The sequence below is a fragment of the Lycium barbarum genome, chromosome 4, assembly GCF_019175385.1.
Source record: "Lycium barbarum isolate Lr01 chromosome 4, ASM1917538v2, whole genome shotgun sequence".
NCBI lineage: Eukaryota > Viridiplantae > Streptophyta > Magnoliopsida > Solanales > Solanaceae > Lycium > Lycium barbarum.
The window spans coordinates 34547342-34569394 of NC_083340.1; the positions used below are offsets into that span (position 1 = coordinate 34547342).

Sequence of the window (22053 nt, forward strand, 5' to 3'; positions counted from 1 at the left end):
GTTGTGATGTTAAGCTCATTAATTAATTTCTTCTTTATTGTAAATGGTCAAAAAAAAAATCTTTCTTTTTTCTTTTTTTTTTCTTTTGGTGCCGGAATAAGTAGAACATTCAGACAACTACAAAGACCTCCTTTTGACTTGAAATGGACAAATCATATTATTATTCGGTCTTAATATCTGCTCAATTTTGTTCTGTTCTTACATTCTAGTTTATAAAAATATGGAGTATTTAATTAGGGAAAATTTTAATAATATACAATCTAGCATACAAAATTACATTTGCATAGCCATATTTTTAAATTATACCCTATATAGCCACTTTTTCACAATATACTACATTATACAACAATATACAACTTTATATGTTTGGAGTAGACAATATATTAACCTTGTATAAAAGTGTATTAATGTATGAGTGTATAATAATGTATAAGAGGTGTTTATATCCAAGAAAATTCAATTGTATACAACAATATACAACATTTTTTCGCTTGTATTATCACTTCTGTTATATCCAAAGTACCCCAGCCTGATGGAATCACATTTACAGGCTTTTGAAGTCAGGGTACAAATTAAACCATTTCGGATATATTATAAACATGGGCTATTTCGGGTAATTATTTTTCCTAAATAGTTGTAGAAGATTATTTTCCCATTTAATTATTCAAAGAATTTAAAATATAAGGAATATAATAAATCAGAGTTAATATGAATGTACATTACTCTTCTCCATGATAACCCCCAAATACTTCATGCGGTTAATATTCATACATACATTAAAATATGAATGAATATTAATGTGTATAACTCTTACACCACCATAACCTACTCCATTGTCCTATTCTATGATTTTAATTATGAATGTCGTATTTAATATAATCTTTTTTAACTCTACTTCTATGTAATATAATAGTTTAAATAGAAGCCTGAGATGTGATATGTGATATCTTTGATGATTTTTTTTTTTATCTCTTTCTCTCTTCATATTCTTGTCAATTCTATTTATATTATTATTTCCTATTTTATATTCTATAACATGTTATCAACGAGCACTAATCTCATTTCATCTTCTCTGAATAGAAATTTATAATCTTCGTCAGGTATGATAAATAGGAGCATAATTTGATATATTGTTGTTGCTACACTCTTCTGTGCACGTCAATCATCTAGAAAACCTCAACATATAGCATGAAAGCAAAGTACGTTAACGGTTATATTGTATGTGCATAAACTAACAGTCTAGACTTGAGTAGAATACATATTCCAGCTTTTGTTAGGTGGCATCACTGTGATTAGTTACAACAATGGCGAATTGAAATTTACCTGAAATCTTGTCTAGATATTGACAAGCATGCCTTTTGAAGAATAAGTATCATGGTTAATACTAATTTATTCGTGTTCTTAGTTAATATAAAATCCAAACTTCTCTAATATCCAGTGAGAAGATCGGTTGCACATGTATACTTGTCATTTATGCCTGAATGGGAATATTAACCTAGCAAGAGAGGCAATTTCGGGTAAAATTTGCCTCTTTCGTTTCTCTGCTCTCATTATTGGTAGGAATCATATCAGTTACTATTATTTTTGGTGATTTTCTAGCATGTATTGGTAAAAGATTGCCTTGGTTTAACCTACAAAATTTCTTTTTTAAAATAAATAAAAATAAATAACCGTCTCAAGTTCTCATTTCTCAACCGAAAGCTTGGCTCAAGGTGGGTCATCTTTCATTTATAGATTAAGGTTCAATAATAATAAGTAATACACCCTTTTCTTCTATTTTATGTAATACTTGTGTGGTATTAATTTGTTCCCAAAACAATGTTACTTTATATTTGAAAATTTAACTTTAATCCGTAGCCACTAAATGCTCTGTAAAATTGAGCATTGTTCGTCCACTTCGTTTTATAACTAGTCAAATTGCCCACGCTTCGCGCGGTTAGACAAATATTAAAATATGTGTACATCTCTAAAAGAAGAAATATTTTATTGTTTTGCACAACGTTTTCAAGATTAGAAAAAAGGTCGCAGAGAAATCACTTCTGAGCCATTAAAAGTTTACTTTCACGGTACAAATGGTATGCACAAATTAAGATATTGAAGTGTAAACCAAAATAAAAGTAGCTTAAAAAAGAAACACTACCCCGTGATGCAGACTTCCTATCATTAACAAATTGAAAGAGATTTTGGCGTTGAGATGACGAAAAAGAGTACTATAAATGCATGACCAGTACTTCAGAAATTCAATTCTTTGAAACCTATTTGAAAACGTATGAAGGATTTTGCCCATTTCGACTCTTCTCAGCATACACTGTGCAGTGGATTGTGAGTATTGTTATTTCACCTTTTGCACATCTTGTAAGCTTAAACAACTCATTGTTGGCATGAGAAGCATCAATGCAATACTTGTGGCATCTCTTGGTTATTTTTTAAGGGTGCATATATGACATGTAAGCCTTCTCATAGAAAGATTTGATGATTCGTAATAACTAAAATGACCAGGCATCAAGTATGAACTTGCTTTCCTCGTTCCAATATGCATTGCTGTTTTCAATTGTGTGACCAATAATAGTTCATGAGGAAAATATCAAGATAAGGTGTATACTTTGTAACATATTATTTGGGGGTTATGGACTTGAAAAGACATAGGAGTAATTGATGTTATAAGAGCAGGAGTTATGTAGATGAATATGTGTCAGTTATAGGCATAAGATTAATGGATATTATTAGGATAGAAGTTATGAAAATAAATGTGTGAGTTATGAAGATGACTTTTTCAAATAAAATAATTGAGAAAAAATGAAGAATAACTTAAAAAGGGAGAAAAAAGATAAATAGGAATGATGGCTAAAGAGAGCTGCCACATTACCTTGTTTATGCTTAGCTTTATTATATCTATAAATAAATTTGATTTTAAGAGATCTAAAATACAAGATAGTATTCAATTAGTTTGGACTTGTTCATTGTGTTGGAACCAAGACATGAAGAAGTTCTTGTGAAGAAGCCTGTAAGTCCTTATTGTCTCTTTCAAGACATTCTTCTGATTTTCATTTTCGAAAGGAAGAAAAAAAAGGTCAAAAGCTGTCTTTTGAAAGTCTCTTTTATTTAGGCGGTCGCAAGGCTAAATCTTTTATAGCATGCTTCATAACAATATAAATTTCATGAAAAATGAAAACGTCCGAACTAAACTTCCAAGTTTCACAGGAAAAACTCTAAAATACAATCTCAAAGGAAAATGGCGAGCCCCAAGTATCCACCAACGCATGGGAAAGCAACTAATCTAGCATACAAGTTAGAACCAAACATAAAAAATACGGCAAGAAAAGACATATTTAGTCCAGGGTTAATTTTCCACAAGGTTATTGAACTTATAATATTATTGCAATAAAGTCATCAAATTAATTTTTCTAATCATAAAATCATTCAACTTCTACTGTTTTTCATAAAAAGTCATTTTGGTCATTTTTCGATAAAAATTGGCTGCAAAGTTCCTATTATTTTAAAACTTAAAAAACCCTTCCAAAAGAATTACCCATATATATCATGACCCAACCTTTAATCGTTTTTCTTTTATAAACGAATTGTTTTAATAAAGTTAAGATGTCATATTTTGCTTTACACAAAAACCCAAAGTTCAGTAGTTACCTAATGACAAGGCATTGAATTTTAAGTAGACAAAAATAGCATGAAAATAGTATATAATTAAATAGAAAAAAAAAACAGAATGAATTGGGTAAAAGCAGAAAAGCGAAAGTTATTATGGAAATGTATAATATAACAACAACTGGAAAATGAAGCTCCTGCAAAATTTTATTTACAATTTTCTTTTAAAATATTAACACAATTTCATTTGTAATTTTATTTTGTACAGCAAAAACTATATATTTTCACATTCAATTATATATCTTTGAGGTGGAGCACAAATAGTCCTCCATCTTACCAAAACTAGTGCATATTTTGTCCTAGATAACTAATTCCATCCCAAACTAACGGAATACTTCAGCTCGCGTGAAAAAATGAAAAATTCCAGGTGCCATTGCATCATCCTTCCCATCTTTTGTCGCGTTCTTGCTTATTTTCTAACGTGTGTTATCTTTCTCACTTGGGTGAAATTGATACGTAGAGAACAAAAAGAAAAGAATGTAATAAGTACTCCTTTACCCAGTGTTACTATCTATATATAATATAAAGGTAAGCATAGATAAAGTGGTGTGAAACCTCTCTATGACCATCATTGATATTTTTTTCTTCATATAAAGCTAGGTATAGATAATGTGGCACCTCTATATGGCCAGCATTGACATTTGTCTTTTTTCTTAAAATTTTGCATTTTATCCTCTTATCTTAATTCTCTAAACATACAAAAATTACAAAAGTTACTATTAGTGAATTCTCTTTCAGTTTTGCTTAAGCTTTCTGTTACAGCTCTCATATTTAGTCCTTCCCCTATTTAATATATATTCTCACGTAAGTTTCAGTTACAAGATGAATTTGTATTCTAATATGAATTAATTGACATGAATAGTTAGGAGTCCAGAGCCTAAAGGCACCTTTTGATTGCCAACAAACAAAAAGAGATTGCCAAAAAATTTACATACAAAAAGGGGTATATCGTGGGCTGATCCACGTTATACCCCAAACCTTTTTTTTCATCTGTCAGACGAAAACCGAAAAATTAAAAAAAATAAAAAATTTAAACATATATCGTGGGCTGATCTACGTTATACAATATATTTTGTATAACGTGGATCAGCCCACGATATACAATTTTTTTTTTCCCCGTTTTACAAATAAGTGGTAAGACGTTACCTCTATTTAAATCATATAAAAATCCAGTAGAGATTCCCAACTCCCCACCCCCAACTACCCATAGTCTCACAAGTTGCACCAAATACCTTCAAGTTAGCTTCCCACATTCCCACCCGATGATGCTTTGTTTTTTATATATACAAAAAACTGCACCTCTAACGTCATAAAACTATAAAAGTGCTACACAGGCAAGAATATACTTCTCACTAAAAAATACGATTCTCAATCTTTGACAGAGATGAATAAGCATTGATTCCAAAGAACATCACATATAGTAAAACAACTCTAGACCCACACGTCGGTCAAATCCATGCTTACATTCTTCAGATTCTGATTCTGATTCTGATGGAGATTTAAAGTTTTGCCTGCAACCTGTTTGATGATTTGCCTGAGAGAAAATTTCATTAGTTGAGCCTCTCACCTCCTATTTTCATGCATAACCTTATTTCAAGATAGTTGCTTATGGCTTTTGCGGCCAGTGGCCAGTCCTCCGGTGGGGCTGGCCAGCAATTAACTTTTGCAACACCTAAGGAAGGAGTGATAACACAACCAAATGAGAACAAATTACAATATGCAAATCTCTTGAAGCCTACAGTTTCACATCCTGTTCCACCAATTGAGATCAAGCAAATATCTTTTCTTCATGGGGAGCCATATCTTAAATGGACTGAGGAGGAGGTCGAAAGAATGAATACCATTGAGAAACTACAACATGCTGTTGTGGGTAAATTCTCTTATGGATGGCCAGAGATGGAGCAACTTGACAAACTTATTCCTGCACAATGTGGAATAAAAGGAGAATGTAAGGTTGGTTTCTTCAGAAGCAGGCATGTACTTATAAGATTATCATCACTAGAAGATTTTGTGAACTTGACATCAAAACCAGCGTATTATATTACTGATAAGGAGGGATATTCATATCAAATGAGGCCACTCATTTATGACTCCAAGTTCAAAATTGATGAGGAGACATCCAAGGCAATGGCATGGATCTCTTTTCCAAACCTATTGCCTACCTACTTTGTGAAGGAAGCTTTATTCTCTATGGCATCTGCAGTAGGCATACCAATACATCTAGACAGGGCCACCATCAACAAAACTAGACCTAGTTGTGCTAGGGTCAAAGTTTTGGTAGATCTACTATCAGATCTACCTAATTCAGTGAGAATGGATGTAGAGGATGAAAAGACAGGAGCAATAAGAACTGTCAAGGTTAAAATTCACTATGACTACATTCCCAAGTATTGTTCAGAGTGTAAACTACAGGGCCATAATGAAGAAAACTGCAGGGTTATTAATCCAACACTGGGACAAGTGAGTGATGATCAAGAAAAGAGAACAGAAGCATCTGTTCAGGCTCAGGAAAAGAATAATGAAAGGAGAGTAAGTACCAAAGAAAGGGTTTCTGATGGACAACAAGGAAAAGAGAAGGAAACAAACAAAGAGGAGAAAATAGTGGGGAAGCAAAAACATGGAAATTCAAAGGAGAAAGAAAATGGAGGAAACATACAAACAAATAAGCAACACTACAGGGGATATCATAATTCAGCCAGAGTTTTACATAGTGGAAGAGTGCTTGGAAATCCGGGAAACTGGAATGCTATAAAAGATAATAGAATTCTTACCAAAGATGATGCATCTGGTAGCAGTAGCAAGGGAAAGAAAGTAGAAGCTCCAGCGAATACTTTGCAAACAAGCAACCAATTTGCAGCCCTATCAGAGTCGGGGCATCCAGAGGATAAAATTGTAGCAAATGAGGATCAGCAACCATATCCTGCAAAGAATACACATGAAAGTAAAAATGAGCAATATGGTGATAATGAAGAATTACAGAATTCTAATAAGGCTGAAGAAAGCAAGGGTGAACCTTTAGGGGATAATTTTGAACTGAAGGAATTAAACACTCCAACAAAGGTCAAGGGTAATAATGAACATGAGAATATGGGGGAGCAATCAGGAGATATGGAAGACATAAATAATACTTCACAGGTGGAAGAGGTGAATGGGGAAGAATTGAGGAAAAGGAAAATACAAGAAACATCATTACAAAAATCTAGTAGTGAACAAGAAAGTTCAAAAGTTCAATTTCATGAAGCTGGTAAGTTAGAAAGACCACAACATCTCTCAGCTGGAAAAGGTGGAGATGAATATGATAGTAAGCAGGGGGATAGAGTGGAGGAGACTGAGGGAAATAAAGAAGAGTCGGAAGGCAGTCAGGGGTCTTCATTTCAGATGCTGGAGTCTTATGAATCTACTAAGGTTCATTATGGTGGAAACTGAGGAGATTCATTAATTTCTGATGGAAATGACTCAGGAAATTATGATACAGCCAATAGCGTAACAAATGCAGAGCAGGACCTGGGCAAATTGACAGAGCATATGGGAGTGAAATGTAAACCACCTGATGCAACAACTATAACAATTCACAATGGGAAGCAAGAACTTGAGCCTACTAGAGAAGCAGCATCACAACAATTGAACAACACAGAAACAGTGCTACAAGTTCAAGTAGATAATAAGGAGCAACAATTGTATACTCAGAGCAAGCAATCATCACCAAATGCAAAGCTACAAGACATTGTGGCTCATAAAGTGACAGAAGTTGAAGTGCAGCTTGCTATCAAGGAATCACAACAATTAGAAGAGGATCAAGGGACTGAGATAGACCCTAAGTTAATCCATAAAGTCACTACTGAAGCTGGTTTATCCCCAAAAGCTATTGCAAAGAGTGAAAAAAATTCAAAAGTGCAGGATAAATCACAAACCAGGAGGGCTTCAAAGAGAGTTACTACCTCTAAGCATAAATGATAATTAAGGCTCTAATATGGAACATAAGGTCTGTTAATACACAACAGGCTTTTCAGAGGTTAATCATGCTTCAAAGGCAATACAAGTGTTTCATTGTTGCTTTAATGGAACCTTTTCAAAATTGTAGGCATCTTCAGAAGTATAAAAGATTGCTGGGAATGGAATCTGCCATTTCTAATGTTAATGGGAAGATTTGGATATTTGTGGATGCAAATGTACAGTGGCAGGTTTTGATGGATACAGAACAACAAATTATTTTGAGGTTCTTTCATCAAGACATTGGGAAAGATATGATTGCTACTTTTGTTTATGCAAAATGTGATGAAGAAGAAAGACTAGAATTATGGGATAGCATGTACCAATTAGCCAGTACCATGGACTTCCCCTGGATGGTTGGAGGTGATTTTAATGCTATTTTATCAGAGGATGAAAAATTGGGGGGCCTGCCTGTTACACTATCTGAGTGTGAAGATTTTGCATTTTGTGTAAATTCTTGTGGTTTATTTGATATGGGTTTCAAAGGAAGTCCTTTTACTTGGTGGAATGGGAGAGCTGCTGAGGATTGTATTTTCAAAAGACTTGATAGAGTTGTGGTTAATCTTCCATTTCAGGAGACCTTCCCTCAAATAGAAGTGGAACATCTATCAAAGACAGGGTCTGACCATGCTCCTTTGGTCTTATCTTGTGGAGAAGAGGATGCTAATTTCATAAAACCATTTAGATTTCTGAACTTTTGGGCTCAGCATGAATCCTTTAAGGAGACTGTTAGGCAAAACTGGATAACACATTTTGCAGGATCTCCTTTTTTGGCTTTCAAGCAGAAGTTGAAAAATCTTAAAGGGGTTTTATCCAAATGGAGTAGAGACACATATGGAGATATCTTTCAACAGGTGGCAATAAGGGAAGAGATTGTGAAAGTAAAGGAGGCACTGTTTGAAGAGGATCCTAGCATTATTAACAGAATTGTCCTTCAAAAGGCTCAAGCTGAATTAAAGAAGTACCTGAGTCTAGAAGAACAATATTGGAAGCAAAAAGCAGGCTTTGTGTGGTATACAGAAGGGGACAGAAACACCAATTTCTTTCACAATTATGTTACTGGGAAGAGGAAGAAATTACAGGTGAATTCAATTCAGAATGGAAATGGTATTTGGTTGGAATCTATGGAGGAAATCAAACAAGAAGCTGTGCAATTCTATCAGAAACAATTTACTCAGGAAGGGGACATTACTGACTTTGAAATGCTAAGAAAGATTCCATCATTGATTAATCTTGAGCAAAATATACAACTATGCACCTATCCATCAAAGGAGGAAGTCAAGCAGGCAGTTTTTGCTCTAAGTGGTGACAGTGCAAGTGGACCAGACGGTTTTACAGGTGTATTTTATCAACAATGCTGGGATATTGTGGGGAATGATGTGCATGCAGTAGTATTATCTTTTTTTGATGGTGCTGAACTTCCAAAGTCTATCACTCATACAAATTTGGTCCTTATTCCTAAAAGACATCCTGTTCTCACATTTTCTGATATGAGACCAATTAGTTTGTCTAATTTCATTAATAAGGTGATTTCAAGGGTAGTACACGGAAGAATGGAGAAGATTATCCCATCTCTGATTTCTTCAAATCAATCAGGCTTTGTAAAGGGAAGGAGTATATTTGAAAATATCTTGCTTACACAGGAAATTGTGTCTGATATTAGAATTAGAGGAAAGCCTGCTAATGTGATAATCAAATTGGACATGGCCAAGGCTTATGATAGGGTTTCTTGGAAATACCTATTGCATGTTTTAAGGGCTATGGGTTTTGCTGAGCACTTTATTAACTTGATTTGGAGGTTGATAGGCAACAATTGGTATTCAGTACTTTTGAATGGACAGGCAACAGGTTTCTTCCGGTCTTCAAGGGGGGGGGGGGGGGGAAGCAGGGGGACCCTTTATCTCCCACTTTGTTTCTTCTATCAGCTGAGGTCCTATCAAGGGCTTTGAATTCTCTATTTGATGATTCTAATTATATTGGATATGGAATGCCAAAGTGGTCTAATCCTCTAAACCACTTGTCATATGCTAATGACACTATAATATTTGCTTCTGCTCATCCAGATTCTTTACAGAGTATCATGGGAGTTTTGAATAAGTATGAGGTGACTTCAGGACAGCTTATTAACAAGGAGAAGAGCTCTTTCTATATGTACTCTAAAGTGGGAAATGATCTAATCCAATCAGTGGCTGCTATCACAGGTTTTACCAGGGGGCGGTTTCCATTCACCTATCTTGGGTGCCCCACTTTTCACTCCAGGAAAAGGAAGGTGTATTATGCTGATCTTATCAAGAAGATTAAAGGGAGATTGCATTCGTGGAAGGGCAAGTTATTATCTTTTGGTGGTAAAGCAGTATTAATAAAGAGCGTGTTGCAATCTATGCCTTTACATCTCTTATCAGTACTTGTTCCTCCTAAATGTGTGTTGAATGAACTTCACAAGATCTTTGCTAGATTTTTCTGGAGTAATAAGGACGAAGGGAGAAGCAAACACTGGGTATCATGGAAGGATGTTTGTTTACCTATTCAGGAAGGAGGCCTAGGGTTCAAATCTTTATTTGATGTGTCTAAAGCACTTTTTGCAAAACTTTGGTGGAGATTCAGAACCACCAGTACTCTATGGGCAAACTACATGTGGAACAAATACTGCAAGAAAGTGATTCCTACCTTGGTTCAATGGAAAGGAGGAACTCAAGTGTGGAAAAAGATGCTAGAAGCCAGAGAAGATATGGAGCATGAAATTTGGTGGGAAATTAAAGGAGGGTCAGTTAATGTTTGGTATGAGAACTGGACAAAGCTGGGGCCACTACACTTTGTGGTGCCCAATGAATACCCTATCAATGAAGGACTAGAGGATGTAGCAAATCTCATTGAAGATGGAAGATGGAAAGATACAGTGCTACAACAGTCTTTTCCCACTGATATTGTAGAACATATTAAGCAGGAAATTTATATAGAGCAACTTCAAGGGGTATGGGATAGGCCATGGTGGATGCCCACAAGCACATGGCAGTTTACAGTAAATAGTGCTTGGCAACTCCGACGGCAGAAGGGGCAAATACACCCTGATTTTCAACAATTATGGATGAAGGGAGTACCATTCAAGATATCATTTTTCCTTTGGAGGCTATGGAGGGGAAATATCCCAACTGATGATAATCTTAGGAGAATGAGAATAGCTGTGGTATCAAGGTGTTACTGCTGTATTAATCCTCAACAACAAGAGACAATGATACATCTATTCCTGACAGGAGGATTTGCAGCTGGGGTATGGAAGATTTTTATGGAGGCAGCAGGCATTCAAGTTCACATGGTACAATTACACCAAGTTATTAGATCTTTGTGGCAAGTCAAATGTGGAGAGAAGCTCAAGCCTATAATCCAAGCTTTGCCAGCTATGATTATGTGGGAGTTGTGGAAGAGGAGAAATATCATGAGGCATGGAGGAAGGGTAAGCTTCAAAAGAGTAGTACATGAAATCAATAACAATCTATTTTACCTCGCCAAGATGAGATATCCATGGCTAATTAATATCCCTTTCATCTGGCCTGATTTAATTGATTTTCTGGAGAACTATAATCCCTCTATAATTTGCAAGATTGTGCACTGGAAACTCCCTTATAATAGGTGGTTTAAATGCAACACAGATGGGGCTTCAAGGGGAAATCCAGGACCTAGTTCCTACAGCTTTTGTGTAAGAAATTGGGAAGGGGACTTGGTTTATGCACAATGTGCAGAGATAGGCGATACAACCAATGTAGTGGCTGAAGCTAGGGGAATTCTGGAGGGTTTGATATATTGTGTGGAACAGAAGATCCATCCCCTAATTTTGGAGTCTGATTCATTGTTGCTAAAGAATATCATTGAAGAAGTATGGCAAGCACCATGGTGTATTATCACAGAAGTTGGGAGAATCAATAAAGCAGTGAAAAACTTTAATGTGATAATACAACATACATACCGGGAGGGAAATAGTCTGGCTGATTTCTTATCAAACGTTGTTTTTGATTTTGCAGGTACATCAAAATTTTATAGCTTTTCTGAGCTGCCTGGTGCAGGAAAAAAAATTCTCAATCTGGACAAGAATCAGGTACCCAATTTGAGAATCAGAAATGCTAGGAATGGAAGAACCAATGGAACGTGAAGTGACAATGTGATTCAAATATTGATAACTCTCCAACGTGTGGTATTAGCCTTTGGCTCATTCTTTTGAAGAGTTAACAATATATGAAGATCAGAAATCGCAACACTTCCAGAGAGAATTTTGAGTTTAAATTGAAAGAAATTTGGGATCCTATGACCTTATGATTCTCCTCATGGAAAGTCCATAGTGATTGCTACGTAGTGTTTTATTTAGTTCACTTTAGAGTCTGGAGGCATACTCCCGGTGGTTGTTAACTATGTCCTTGGTGAGAGCTTTGAGGGGCATATAAATGGGATCAACTAAAGGCTATTAAGTGCTACTTAGACATTATAAGCATTTTCTATAAGCATACAGATGAGGAAAACATATATTTCAGCCCTCACAAGCTGAGATATTCATCAAAACACTAGGATTCACCAAATTCAAAGCAAGATAAGGTCACATCAAACAGAGCTGGAATCAAGATAATAGCAGATCGTTTATTTTATTTTATTATTTTTTAAAGATCTGTTACAAATTCAATCATGGCGGATCTATCAGTTCAACACAGAGAAGGCAAATGGTGGAAATAAGTCGTACCTGAGTAAATTAGAGCTTATCAAGCTGAAATCTTAAGATATCTTCATCAATGAGGGCTGCTAGCACCAGATTTGGAGCTTCAAGAAAATGAATTGGCAGTCAACAAGGAAGATAAGCTGAAGGGTCTACAGGAGTAAAGAGTGGCTAAATTCTCAAAGTTCATAGGATTTGGACATCAACAGAAGGAAACAAACAAGTAGCATTTGCAACATAATTCACAGAAAATAACAAATTTCATCTCACAAAGAAGAAGCAAAAGAAAGAGTTTATCTTCAACTGCAGATGAGAAGGAAAAGGCGAAATCATCTTGAACAACAGAGGTTCAGATGAAGATGATACGATTGCTATGCTTTCATTTTTTAATTATTTCCACTTTAGTTTCTTTCTTAAAGACATTGCTATTAATTCTCTAATAAAATAGTCAGTGGGGACCAAAACCTACTGACCTTCCTAAAAAAAAAAAAAAAAAAAATTTAAATCATATTCGGTTGTGCTTTTAATAAAAACAAATTATTGATTTTTTTAATTTTTAAAGCATGATTAACTCAAATAAATATTTTAACACATGCAATAATTAAATGTGTTATATATGCGAACATAAAAATAAAATAAAATATAAGTTAAATAAACGTCACACATTAATTGAGTAGTAAATGTTAAATTACATACTAACTATTAAACGACACAAGACATGTTATATATTCTTGGAAGAGTACATAAGGAAACAACAATCGTACAACTTAAGAAAAAACATAAAACCAACAAGCAACAACAACTATTGATTTCTGTCGGGGCAGCGATTCCTGTCATAATGTTGTTTCCTTATGTACTCTTCCAAGAATATATAACATGTCTTGTGCCGTTTAATAGTTAGTATGTAATTTAACATTTACTACTCAGTTAATGTGTGACGTTTATTTAACTTATATTTTATTTTTTTATTTCTGTTCGCATATATAACACATTTAATTATTGCATGTGTTAAAATATTTATTTGAGTTAATCATAATTTAAAAATTAAAAAAATCAATAAATATTTTTTATTAAAAACACAACCGAATATGATTTAAATAGAGGCAACGTCTTACCACTTATTTGTAAAACGGGGAAAAAAAATTTAGATTGTATATCGTGGGCTGATCCACGTTATACAAAATATATTGTATAACGTGGATCAGCCCACGATATATGTTTAAATTTTTTTTTTTTTAATTTTTCGGTTTTCGTTTGACAGATGAAAAAAAAATTGGGGTATAACGTGGATCAACCCACGATATACCCCTTTTTGTATGTAAAATTTTTGGCAATCCCTTTTTGTTTGTTGGCAATCAAAAGGTGCCTTTTAGGCTCTGGACTCTGAATAGTTATAACCCACAGCACAAAAGAAATCATGAGCTTCTTCTTATCAGATAAATGATCTTACCAATTATTGATCGTATGACTGCATTTGTGTGCAAGGAGTGATGTTCGGCTTAAAATTGCATATATTTATTCATTGGTGTCTCATATTTTAGTATTTTTAATTGTCTTTTGAGTATTAATTATTGTGGTTTGTGCTTAATATTATATTTTACTATGTAGGGATAAAACGGTGTGAAGATGAAGAGAGTTATAGGAAATTGAGCAGAAAATTGTTGAAGTTCTAATTAAATAAAAGGTTGCTGAAGACATGAGAATTAATGGAAGCTAAATCAATATTGTCTACGTGGTAATGATTGAATGAAGTTGTAATGATTGGAATTTGTATGAAGTACAGCAAAACTCCATCTCACGTTACAGTTGGAATTCGGATGAAGCAACGTATACGAAGCCAAGGCGGTGAGCCAATTTCAGAATTAATTCTTCCCCATTAGTTTTGGACTGGGTTATTTTGTGTGGGTCTTTTCCTACCCCAATAAATATTTCAAAGCCAAAATTTTTACACAACTTTGGATAACTTGAAACCCTTAGTTCAGAACTTTGGACTTAGAGAGGGCTTGGAGCCGCCATGGAGGCCAGAGTTACAGGATTTTATCTTCTCTTCTTTGTATTACTCGTTTTTTACGTTTTTATTCGGATGATTTGTTGTTTTTCCTCCATGTCTATGTGGAGCTAAACTTTATTTTCTAGGGTTTTGACACTAACATGAAAGTTGACGTTTGATTATCGTTTATATCTATTGATTTTCCATCTTTGGGTTATTTATTTATTCTTGGTCTTAATTGTTTGATTATTTGACGAAATAGTTGAGCATTATCTGTGGCGTGTAAATTGAACTAGGAATAGGGAATTTTCATGCGTAATAAGAATAAATAGAGTTTGTTCGATTAATCTTTTTGCTAATGAGGATAGGAATATACCCTTTAGCCTTGCTTAGTTGAATACGGAGAAGTAAATGCATTCTTGTTACCTCTGGCGACCATAGGAATATAGGCGTTACAGTAGCATCTACAGGCTTGTGAGCAACTAGGAAGATACTCATAAAGTTATAATTAGCCTGTCAACTAGTAACCCATAGCTAGAGCGATTTGAAGACTCAACTGGATTGTTAGTGGTCATAACCCTAGATCTATCTCTTCTCTGATAAAAATCCGCTCTTTCTTGGTTGAAGTTCATTATTTGTTTTATTTTATTTTTAGTTAGTTTATAAATATAAATTTGGATTTTATTTCTTGTTTAGATAATTAGCATTAGTTTAATTTAGTAAATAGTTAATCATAAGTCTTTGTGGGTACGATATCTGAACTTTAAATCCTATATTACTTGTACGACCGCGTGTACTTGCGTGTGCGTTTGGGAGCAACAAGTTTTTGGCGCCGTTGTCAGGGACTTAGAAATTGATTGTTTATCTAGATTAGACTTTTCTTTTGTTTATTCATGTTTTTTTTTAAAAAAATTTTTTTTGTTTAATATTCTGGTATTCTTCTTGATATGGCATCTTGGAACGAAAATTTATCGAATGTTGGGTATTCATATTTTAATGATTTATGTGCACTTTGTGGAGGACCCCACTTATGGGAAAATTGTTCTAAAATTTGGATCATACGGGATGTGTTATGTGACCCTTTTAAATCCTAGATTGGAACTTTTGTAAATTGTGTGTTGGTCAGTGGAATGAGTGTCCTAACTGTTGTTCTAGTCTCTCAAGTGATTTTCACAAAGTGGATGTTGTGAGTGATACTTGGCTGTTGGTTCGATCTCACCGATTAGAGGTATGAGGGGATTATCTTGATGTAATTACAAGTGACATGACATACTTCATGGAAGAAAGAACAAAGCTCGGACAAGAGATAGACCAATTTGCCTCAGATATCCATGACCTGCAAGCTCAATTGAATAAAAAGGTTGAGGTGTGTGATGCCCAACTACATATTATCTTGGATAATAGCCAGCATGTGGAGCAAATAGAGGAATTCCAACCATTTTATAAGATCTTTGTTGATGAGGCCAATGTTGAGGAAGTGTACAAAAGTGACGATGTAAAAAACAATGCAGTTTTAGAGTTGGGGCGTGTTTGTCCTCATTCTAAACATTTTTCTACATTATGTTTGGTTGGCGACATGGAACGCGAGCCCTCCACGCCGATGAAGAAGTGTATAGATGAGGAACAAGAGCCTTACATACTGAAATTTGTCACACCAAAAAGATAAAACGACATTCCTCACTCAAGGGCCAAGAAGTGCAAGATGCGACACCTATTGCTTGGTTTCTTTATTTTTACACCACCGCTCCAGAAGCGTGATAGAAAATTTGATGCAAAATTGGGGGTACGATTCATAAGTTCGAGGTGGAGGAAAAAGTTGGTTCACGTCGTGCCACGACGTTAACTAAGGCGCTTGTTGGGAGGCAACCCAACTTGTATTTCTTTTTATTTTATCTTGTTTTTATAGTGTTAATGAATGGGTTGTTAAATTTATCACTGATTAATCATCTAGGAGTATAGATTACCTAATTGTCTATTAATGATGGAACTTGTTAAATGAGACCTAGGATTTCATAAAGATGATAACTTTGGCATAAAAACTGCTTGTAAAAGGGTTGGGATGATTAGAAAACCCATGAACGGATAGAATATGATTGGGGTTGATATTATGATGAATTCACGCTTAGTGATAGTTCACCCATTTGAAAAGGGTAGAAGTAGTTGGGTTCTTTTCCCCAAAGTGTTGTATTGTTTGAGTAGATGATTTGAATACTCATATAACTCTATATTTCTAGACTTTGAACGTTCGGAAGCTTTGCGAAAGGGAAAAGCTATCGCGAAGTGATTACATTATTCCAGTTCTGCTTTGAGGTAGGTTACAGTCTACTTGAGTTAGACTTTGATTAGTTGATTGTATGTGTTACGAAATTGATAGGAGAAGCATGATTAGGGTTTTAGACATAAAGTGTGGTTGGTAATCCCTACAGTTTGATATTGATTGATTAATTATGTGATGAACCGGTATGAAATGATAAAGAAAGAGTTCATAAATATTCTTTTTGTTGACTTGGAGGATTCCCTTATTTATGTTATTGATTGTTGAGTCTTGATATGACTTGTGACATGGTGGTTTGTGTTCCCTGATATTGATTTACTGATTGTTCCCATTCCTTGTTTGTTTGTGTAACGGAAATACATTGTGTGAGAAAGATATTATAAATTTGAAAAGGCACATCTGACAGGGGGTGAGGATGTGGCCTAGTTATGGGCTCGTGATCCAAGGTTAGTTTCGGAGCGAGTGGTACATGGACACCATAGGTCCCCTGCAGGTCATGCCTAATGGTTCAAACACTACCATTTAGCATGTGTGTACGGATATATGACAGAGTGGAGATAATTTGTGATTTATGATTATGTTGGTGATTACATGGGTTGAGTTACTCTGATTGATTTCTACTTGTGTGGATTTTTCCTTATCCCTGTGTTGGCTGATATTTCGGTGTTGGATGATTTATGTTGATAGTTTCTTGAGGTTATGTGTTGTTGTGCCTATTTGTCTATTTTATTGATTTTGTGATTGCATGCATGATACTAATCTTAGTCGGCCTATGATATCTACCAGTACATAGTGTTTGTACTGATATTACCTTGCTGTATTCTTTAAGTGCACATTGTGATCCAGAGACATCTACGAGACCTCATATTTAAGGTGAGGCCAGTTCCCGCCAGATTCGAGGGTGAGCTCTTATCCATGCCAGGCCGCCCGAAGATCATTCTTATTTTAGATGTCTATTTCATTTCAGACATTTATGTTTATTTTAGACAGTTATTCATTCTTTAGATAGTTATGTGTTAGAGTCCTTGTACGATGACTTTCGGATTTTGGGGTTGTAATAGTTAGACCTCAGCAGATTCATTTATTTATGGCATGACTAGACATTTGGAGATTTTTATATCTGTTATATTCTTGAATGTTTTAAAATTGGCTAAGTAATGTGGTAATCGTTGGATGGTTGGTTAAGTAGATGGTTCGCCCACTAGGAGATTTGTGTGGGTGCCACTCACTGCTGTTTGGGTCGTGACATAAGGGTTTCAAAAGGGCATTTAAATAAGAAACTACCCCGCCAGCCACTTTTGCGGTTAACAGGCCGCTTTTGCGGCACCGCTCTTGCGGCACCGCTCTTGCGGTCAAGAGGCCGCCCTTGCGACACTACACTGCTACCTGACACTAGAAATTTCTGGTGTCTTCCAAACTTGGAATCAACACACGGAGCCACCCCGGAACCTCCCAAACACAACTCAAATATGCATACACATGTAAAATCGCGCTACGAACTCACCGCGCACTAGGAATTCTCAAAAGAAGCCTCGTTGAACAAGTCAACCCCAAAAGCCTGAAAGCAACTTTCCAACCCCAGTCTCAAAACGCAACCGAGTGCATTGGGAACCGAACCAAACCCAACAATCAGTCACAAATGATCATCCAGACCTCTCGGAATCGACAAATTTTTGAAAAATGTCCGCTTACCCAAAAGTAAACTATGAGTCAAATAGTTTTCACTTAAGATCTAACTTTTCTAAAAGGCACATCACAAATCACTCCCATGCCTAGGGAACCGTGCCACCTGTCCCCGTGGGTCAAAATTGTACTAATAAAGCTAGGGGACAGGTCAACGGGGGAAAAATGGTCAAAATGCAATAACGACCGAACGGGTTGTTCCATAAGTTATTCATGTATTAAATTTCTGCATAAGTAATAGGAGTACCATGTTTTGGTAGCATTTTTTATATGTATAAAATTCAACCGCCCTGATACGATGTTTGGTTTGCAATTTTAATAACCCGCATAACTAACACATGTATTATGATGAAATATATGTATTGTTTAATCAGGATATAAGATAAAATAACTATAATATATGAATAATTAAACATTTCATAACTAATCCTTGCATAAAATAATAGTACTACATAAATTCTCTCATAACTAATCCATTTATTACTAATACTGGCTACTAAAAGGTCGTTTGGTAGCTAGACAAGAGACAAATTATTCATGTATTAATTTCTACATTAACTTATATCATGTTTGTTAGCTAGTAGAGAGACACCTTATTCATATATTAATTTCTGCATACTTATACCGTGTTTGTTAGCTAGTTAGGAAGTAAGTTATTCATGTATATAATTAGTACGACGTTTGGTTGCAATTTACAAAACTCGCATAACTAATACATGTATAAGTTATGAGGGAATCTATGTATTATTTTATGCAAGGTAGAAGATGGAATAACTAATACATGGATAACTAATACATGAATAAACAGTTGAAATGACAATATTACCCTTATCATTCCTCATTTAAATACTTTTCTTTTCTAAATCATATTTTTAATAATAATATTTTACTATAATATAATTGTAAACAAATATTTTAATTTTAAGAAGACTTTTAATATAACAAACCAACATTTAAAGAAATAATTTATGCATAAATAAACCCTGCTAACTAAACCCTACATAACTAATACCTGCATTACTAATACCTGCATAATCCTAACCAGCTACCAAACTACCCCTATTTACTAACAACAATTGAGTAAGATCAAGTTGTACAATTATAAACCAAAAAATAAAAAAGAAAAAGGCCAACCCACCATTTACCTGTTTTTTAAACCCATAATAATCCTTTAAACATATTTTTACGTAGATGTGCTAAATCAAGTTTAATCTTGATTGTAATAAGAGTCGAACAAAATATTTCAAACAACGATTAAGTGATGTTGAAAATTGAAAATCTGGCAATCTATCCATGGTGATGATTACATCTATAGGGAGAGGATTCTGATTTTTATGTGCCAGTTTTTCTGTGTGGCAGTATAAGCAGTGAGAGTGACAGTTGTGCAGGTTTTGTGAGTGGAGAGTTCAAAAGTTGTTAACAATTTAATGCATGCAGCGCATGGGGATATGGTGAGATTAAAAATTCTACTACTCCTTCTGTCCCAGTTTATATGACATACTTTCGTTTTTAGTCAGCCCAAAAAAGAATGATACATTTTTTTATTTGGTAACAATTTAACTTTAAATTTTACTTTATACGCTTAGCGAGATGATTTATATCACACAAATATCTTTAGCTTGTTTAGATCACAAGATTCAAAAAATTTCCTTTATTTCTTAAACTTCGTGCTCAATCAAACCACGTCACATAAATTAGGACGGAGGGAGTACTATGAAAAAACTCAAATAGCTACTTATAGTATTAGATTTAGAGCATGTTTGTCCAAGTTTCTTAAAATTATTCATCTTGAAAAGTGTTTATTGTTTCAAAATAGCTTTTCAAAAAATAATAATTTAAAGAGAAATAATTTGTGTTTGATGAATCTATTTTGAAGTATATTTTTTTGTTATTTACTCCCTCCGTTCACATTTACTTGTCACTTTTAGCATATCAAGAGAAGACAATTTCTTTTTTCCTGTTTTACCCACAGTATAAATTACACATTTCAAATCATTTTTCAAGTCCATTAAAACTACACCCCAATTTATATGGCTATCATGGTAAATTATACACTTCATTTATTATTTCTAAAGGGCGTGCAAAATTTATAGTGGACAAGTAAAAGTGAACGGATGGAGTAATAGACAAATTAGAATTTCAAAACATAAAATAAAATAATGTAAAATTTGGGATAACTCAAATTGTGACTTTTTGCACATCAATGATCAATGGAGACAAAGTTTAAATAAATTTTAAAAAATAGACGAGAGGATGTCACGACCCATTTTAGGACCGCGCGGGCACCTGTCTTTCCCACCTCGGTAGGAGAACCCTCTTATCGAATAACACGTTAAATAAATAAAGGCGGTTCATTTAAACCAATAGATACTTAGAAATACAGCGGAAACCTCATAATATATTCAATAAGCTCAAGATTTAATATAATTACAACGATGTAATAAATACAGACTCGATCCCACTTCCCATGACCTGGTCTAGACTAGTACAAGAGCGACTAATGAATTCAGATTACCACTACATTCTAAGACTCAACCTCCGTCCCGGAATGAAGTGGGAGGAGGCCTTCCAGATAGGCACCGCACATTTCCGCTTCATATCGCAATCAATCACCTGAAACAATCTACACCCCAAAAGGGTGTAGCAAGTGCAATATCAGTACAATCCACGCGTACTGAGTAAGTATCATAGGCCGATAATGGTTAGTAACACATATCAGTTAAAGAATTCACAGATAAACATGATAACAACCCAATCAAGTCATACGTCTATCTACCACACACTGTACATCAATACCTTTTAATCATTAAATTCACCCCAATAATCACCAGCCAATCTTACAACAATCTCACAACTCACATATCATTAAATCGTTCGTTTTAGTCGTAGTCAACTCATCATTAAGACACCCGTTATCCTACATCACATAGAGACTAAACATATAACTAATCTTACGAGCGGGCTATGGGGTACTTTAACAAGTTCAATCAATAAATTCAGATCCAAGTACACATCATTGCCTAAGTAAAACATCTAATACCAAATATGCTAAGTCTGAATCCAACACCTCAAGTATAACACCAACATCTCAAAATCAAATCATAACGCAATACAATAGTGTATGAATGCAAAGCAATGCCATGAAAATGTTGTGTACACATGTACTCCGGACGGAAATATCGACGTCTCGATAGCATAACCCAGTGTAACTCGTGAAGTCTAAGTGCCACCTGTCCCAGATCTTTGCCCAACAGACAAACGGGACCCTGATCTTTACCCACGGGGGGTTCTCACCGGCACCACTCTGGGGGACCCGCGGAGTCCATGCACTATTAATGATTTCGGAACTAACATCGGATATCGGCCATGCAATCAACGATTCCGGAATGAACATCGGACATTGGACTCTCACGTCACTCAAGTAAAAGAGTTTTATCAAATATCAATTTCACTCAATCAACGATTTCGGGATGAACATCGGACATCGGCCTCTCAGATCACTCAAGTAAAGGAGTTTTATCAAGTATCAATTCCACTCAATCAATGATTCCGAGATGAACCTCGGATATCGGCCATGCAATAATGTATCATGAAAATGAGAGTGCATACAATGCATGGATCAACATCGATAATCATGCTCAATATCACAAGTACCAACAATGAGTACGCCAACAATATATCTGAATCACAAATACCAAACAGTGGGTATGCCAATAATATAACCGAATCACAAATACCAACAGTAGGTATGCCAATAAT

The 22053-nt window shown here is 35.0% G+C and overlaps 1 long non-coding RNA gene across 1 annotated transcript; it reads right to left on the reverse strand.

Moving 5' to 3' along the window:
- Positions 1 to 4891: 4891 nt before the first annotated feature.
- LOC132638366 (uncharacterized) lies at positions 4892 to 12743 on the reverse strand. Its single transcript, XR_009581698.1, has 3 exons — positions 12374 to 12743; positions 6432 to 6580; positions 4892 to 5581 (listed from the first exon to the last, which is right to left on the reverse strand). It is a non-coding gene; the product is annotated as an uncharacterized LOC132638366 (long non-coding RNA).
- Between the last annotated feature and the right edge of the window lie 9310 nt (positions 12744 to 22053).